This window comes from Mustela lutreola, chromosome 7 (genome assembly GCF_030435805.1).
Source record: "Mustela lutreola isolate mMusLut2 chromosome 7, mMusLut2.pri, whole genome shotgun sequence".
Taxonomy (NCBI): domain Eukaryota; kingdom Metazoa; phylum Chordata; class Mammalia; order Carnivora; family Mustelidae; genus Mustela; species Mustela lutreola.
Window position 1 is genome coordinate 98205103 of NC_081296.1, and position 6000 is coordinate 98211102.

The following is a 6000-nucleotide window of genomic DNA, read 5'->3' on the forward strand; positions in this document are numbered from 1 at the left end:
GTCTAAAATGGGTTTTTTGTAAGCAGCATATCTATGGGTTTTGTTTTTTTAACCATTCTGATACCCTGTGTCCTTTGATTGGGGCATTTAGCCCTTTTACATTCAGCGTAATTATTGAGAGATATGAATTTAGTGCCATTGTAGTGCCTGTAAGGTGACTGTTACTTATATTGTCTCTGTTCCTTCCTGGTGTACTACTTTTAGGCTCTCTATTTGCTTAGAGGATCCCTTTCAATATTTCCTATAGAATTGGTTTGGTGTTTACAAATTCATTTTTTTTTTTTTTTTTGACAGACAGAGATCACAAGTAGGCAGAGAGGCAGGCTCCCTGCTGAGCAGAGAGCCTGATGTGGGGCTTAATCCCAGGACTCTGGGATCATGACCTGGGTTGAAGGCAGAGGCTTTAACCCACTGAGCTACCCAGGCACCCGGTATTTACAAATTCTTTTAGGTTTTGTTTGTCCTGGAAGCTTTTTATGTCCCATTCTATTTTCAATGATAGCCTAGCTGTATATAGTATTCTTAGTTGCATGTTTTTCTCATTTAGTGGTTTGAGTATATCATGACAGTCCTTTCTGTCCTGCCAGGTCTCAGTGGATAAGTCTGCTGCCAGTCTAATAATTCTACCATTCTTGCTACAGCCTTCTTGTCCTGAGCTGCTTTCAGGATTTTCTCTTTGTCACTAAGACTTATTGGTTTTACTATTAGATGACAGGGTGTTGACCTATTTTTATTGATTCTGAGAGGGATTCTTTGTGCCTCCTGGGTTTTGATGCTTGTTCCTTTCACCACATTAGGGAAATTCTCTGCTATAATTTGCTCCAATAGACCTTCTGCCCCCCTCTCTCTTTCTTTTTCTTCTGGCATCCCATTTATTCTAATATTGTTTTGTCTTGGGTATAACTTATCTCTCAAATTCTCCCCTTATGGTCCAGTAGTTGTTTATCTTTTTCTCAGCTTCTTTCTTCTCTATCATCTAGTCTTCTACATCACTGATTCTTCTACCTCATTTATCCTAGCAGTAAGAGCCTCTAATGTTTATGGCACCTCATTCATAGCTTTTTTTTTTTTTTTTTTCAACTTGGTTAAATTTTAGTTCTTTTATTTCTCCAGGAAGGGATTCTTTAGTATCTTCCATGCCATTTTTCTTTTTTTTTTTTTTTAACCCAGCTAGCACTTTGATAATCGTCATTTTCAACTCTAGTTCTGACATCTTACTAACGTCTGCATGGATTATTTCCCTAGCCATCGGTACTGCCTCTTGTTCTTTTTTCTTTGAAGTGAGTTTTCTGCCTTGTCATTTTATCCAGATAAAAATATATTAATGAGAGAACAAAATACTTAATGGGTAGCAAAGACCCCAGAAAAATATACATTCACCAAATTGGAAAAAGATCTGAAACTGGGGGGAGAAGAAAGGAGGGGGAAAAATCATTCATACACACACACACACACACACACACACACACACACACAAAATTAGATAGGTGACTAGAATAGGGTTACAGACTTGGTTTTGGGTGTATTTTGGTCTTCTGGAAGAAACTGCCTTTCAAAATTTTAAAGATCTTATTTATTTATTTGACAGAGAGAGATCATGAGCACGCAGAGAGACAGGGAGAGAGAGAGAGAGAAGGAAGCAGGTTCCCCGCTGGGTAGAGAGCCCAATGCAGGAATCAATCCCAGGACCCTGAGATCATGACCTGAGCCAAAGGCAGAGAGGTTTAACCCACTGAGCCACCCAGATGCCCTGCTTTCCAAACTTTTAAAGACAGAAAAACATAAATATAAAAATAAGGGTAAACACATGAAGGGATGGGATATGACTGTACAGGTGAAAATTTTTAAAGATTCTAAAAAGGAATTGAGAAGAAGTTCAATGAAAAAAAGAAAAGAGGAAAAAGTGTGACCAGTCTGGAGACTAGAACAAAGCCATGCACTAGATTAGGGAATATTTTGATCTGTTAGAAGAAACTGTATCCCAAAATTTTAAAGAAAGAAAAACCTATATATATTCAAAAAATAAGATTAAATACAACAAAGGGATAGAATATGAGTATAATAATGCAACTTAAAAAATCATTTTCAAAAAATTATTGATAAAATAGAATAGTTAAAAAATGTTAAAATAGGAAAGAGGAGAAATTTTAAAAAATAGAATAAGAATTTTTTTTTTAATTTAACTTTGGAAGACTAAAGGGTTATGGGGAAAATGCCATGAATTCTATGTGCTGTATTCCCGTAGTTCTTAAGTTTTGCAGTCCTCATTGATTGGTAAACTTGGTCTTGGCTGGGTATTCTTGCTGATCTTTTAGGAGAGGGGCCTGTTGCAGTAATTTTCAAATGTCTTTGGTTGAGGCAGAATTGCATTGCCCTTGTCAGCGTCCAGGCTAAGTAACCTGCTCAGTTTTGCTCTTGGTAGCTTTTGTTCCCTGAATGCTTTCTGTACAGCTTTGGAGGATGGGGGTGAAGATGGAAGCCTCCCCATTTTAGGCCCTAGAGGAGTTGAGAACTTGGGACCCCACTCCTAGATACAGCCTCAGAGAAAAGGAGTCAGTCACTCCCATCTCCCTGTTCACCAGCCACACTTCATTATCTCCCAGCCTGTGACCAAGTATTTCTATCTCTGGCACACGGCCCTGTTTGGCATCTCTAAACCCAGCAGATTCCTGCAGCACATGCCCATGCTATTCCTCTCAGAGTTGGAAGGAGGGGTTGACCCTGGATATGCCACATGTGGGGTCCCTTCTCAAAGAGCTGTGGCCTGACTATGCCTGGGAACTCAGTTTAAGGTAACCCTAAGCTGATATTCCAGCCCTTAGCTCTTTCTCTGTAGCCAGCTTTCTCACTCCGATACCTGGGAGCTCTGCCACATTCAGACACCCGGTCTTTTTGTTACTCTATGGGTCCTGAAACCACACTGTCCCAGCAAGGGCTTCACCCCCTGCTTAGCCTCTGGAGCGAGGTCCTTCAGTAAAGTAGACTTCTAAAAGTTCTGATTTTGTGCTCCCCTGCTCTACCACTTTCCTGGAGCCAGCCCCTCCCCCCACAGTTTATCTTCCCATATATTGCCTCAGATTCACTTCTCTGCATGTCCTATGCTCCAGAAAGTGGTAGCTTTTCTGTTCCTAGAATTGCTGCTCTTCTCTTTGGTCTCCTATTGAGTTTGTAGGTGTTCAGAATGGTTTGAGAACTATCTAGTTGAACTCTTGGGACCCGATGATATCTTAGGTCTCCTACTTCTCTGCCATCTTGCTCTTCCCCCAGACACTTATTTTCTTTTCTTTAAAAGATTTTATTTATTTATGTGACAGACAGAGGTTACAAGTAGGCAGAGAGGCAAGAAGAGAGAGAGGAAGGGAAGCAGGCTCCCTGCTGAGCAGAGAGCCTGATGTGGGGCTCGATCCCAGGACCCTGAGATCATGACCTGAGCTGAAGGCAGAGACTTTAACCCACTGAGCCACCCAGGAGCCCCATAGACACTTATTTTCAATATGAGACCTGAAACAAGAAGGGAGTGTGCAGCCACAGGAATGTCAGGTTATTCAAATTTTCAGTGTTCTGAGCATGTATGCTAGTGACTACAACAGTGTCTCCAGTAGTGACTTGAGGCTCACCAATAAATTTTAGCAAGTGGTCAAATTCTCAAATATGCAATCCATGAATAAAGAGGATTGACTGTATATGAATTATATATGTGTACATCTGTATATAAAAATTTAATTTAACAAATAGCAAATATATTTGCTGGATATGAAAATTCCCATGTGAAGTCACATAAGGTGATGGTGCTTTGCCATCTTATTTCATCCTCCTATAGAAAAGCAGAGAATAGAGATGACAGGCAGCAGTGCGATGGAGTATAAGAAGCTCCAGCTCTTAGACCATCTAAAGAGGTTTGATTCCCAACTTGGGTACCTGTTAGTGGAGTAGTAGTCTCAGGTAAGTCACTTAATATTTTGAACCTTGCTTTTTCTTTTTTAAAACAAAGAAAATAGAATCTATTAATAAAAGTTCCTTTTAGGATCTAAGATTATATTCCCCCCATCACCCAACCCCAGGTATAGTGGTTCAACATTCACTAACTTTATGTTCATGGAGATTTTACAGAATAAAACTGCCATGAATAATGAAAACTATATGTATGTTTGTGTCCACGTGGTTTTAGGCCACATTGACAAAATAGGTTACATCTAAACATTGGAACATTATTCAGCTGCAAAAAAGGTACAGATTAAATGCTCATTGCAAACAGACAAATGCTCAAAAAACATGCTAAGTAAAAAAAAAAAAAACATAAGGGACTACATAGTCTTTTATTACATGTATATAAATACTCAGAAAAGGCAAACTTACTAAGATTTAAAGTAGATTAGTGGGGGCTGGGGGTAGGAGTAGGAATTCACTGTAAATTGGCATGACAGAATTCATTGGAGAAAAGGGCGTGCTCTAAAACTGATTTGTGGTGATGGTTATGTGACTCATTAAAGTTATTAAAAACTATCATAGAACTCTATACTTGAAATGCTTAAATTTTATGACAATATCTGATATATAACAAAACTGTGATAATAAGGGTGACTTATTTGTTTAACTGTTTTACTCTTGGGGTAGACCTAGGTAGACCTCTTTGAGCTCACAAACTGTTTTTTCTTCATTTCTGAAACTACATTTGTTGATTGAGATGCTATACACTCTCATCCTACTCTGACTTTTCTGCCTCACTATTTCTTCCCGCCACTACCATTTTTTAAAAGATTTTATTTATTTATTTGACAGAGAAATCACAAGTAGATGGAGAGGCAGGCAGAGAGAGAGAGAGAGAGGGAAGCAGGCTCCCTGATGAGCAGACAGCCCAATGCAGGACTCGATCCCAGGACCCCGAGATCATGACCTGAGCCGAAGGCAGCTGCTCAACCCACTGAGCCACCCAGGTGCCCCCTGCCACTACCATTTTTGATGCCCAAGTCATTGTAGTGTTTTTAAAGTCTAACACATACCTACAAATGCGATGCTGTTATCATTTCTTTAATATATCAGTTCATTCAATAATCATTGCCTCCTGGATTTTAACACAATGCAAATCCCTGGAGATGGAATGTTAAATAAAATAGGCACAGAGTTAACCTCCTGGAATTCATTGTTAAGTCTCTTCATTCTGGGTTCAACTAGAATGGTTCATTGCTCAAGAAATTGAAATAATTTATCTAAATCTTTCCTAGTCTACACATATACTCTGACAAAATTGAGTTTTCACTCCACTTAAATAATCATTTTGAGATGAAATGGACTGAAAAGAAAATGATAGTGATGCCATGAATTTCTCATTTACTGATCTTCTGTTACTGGACCTAAGTAGAACATTCTTTGCTTTCTGTGTTTTCTTCACATTAGTAAATCTGGCAGAGGTTATGATCAGACCATTACTTTGGCTTTTGGGTCTCTTAAACTATAACATGATTCCATTTTTTTTTGAAAGTGAAGTCTTCAAGGTTATATTGAGACTCAAAGGATCATCTGGAGAGGTTAATAGGTTGCTGGTACAGCTCCTACCTTACTAAGATTTAGTCTTTTGGTAGTGCTTTCCACACAGACACAGACACAGAAAAGATGTTTTGTTTTGTTGTTTGTCACAAGTAGGATTGTTTTTATCTCATCCATCCTGCCTAAGACTGTTGACAGGTTTGTTGAGATTATCTAGCTCATAAACACAGAATACTGAATAAACAAATCAATTTCCTGCTCTAAAGTTTACACATTTAGTCCATTATATCCCTTAAAATGCCACAAAAACTGAATCAATGATAGTGATATCTACTCACTTGCTTGGAAATAAGTGTTGACCTGCAGGCAGAGATACAGAAAAATCCTCATGAATCACATTTGTTTTAACAGCATTTGCACAGATTCAAAGGCAAGATGATCATCCTGTTATTGTGCTTTTGGAAAGGTCTACCAGTGCTATATAATTATTCTTGCTATGTTTTCTTTTATTTCAAG

The 6000-nt window shown here is 38.6% G+C and overlaps 1 pseudogene; it reads left to right on the forward strand.

Moving 5' to 3' along the window:
• LOC131837225 (pre-mRNA-splicing regulator WTAP-like) overlaps positions 1 to 3933 on the forward strand; it is a 168710-nt pseudogene extending 164777 nt beyond the window's left edge.
• The last annotated feature ends 2067 nt before the right edge of the window (positions 3934 to 6000 follow it).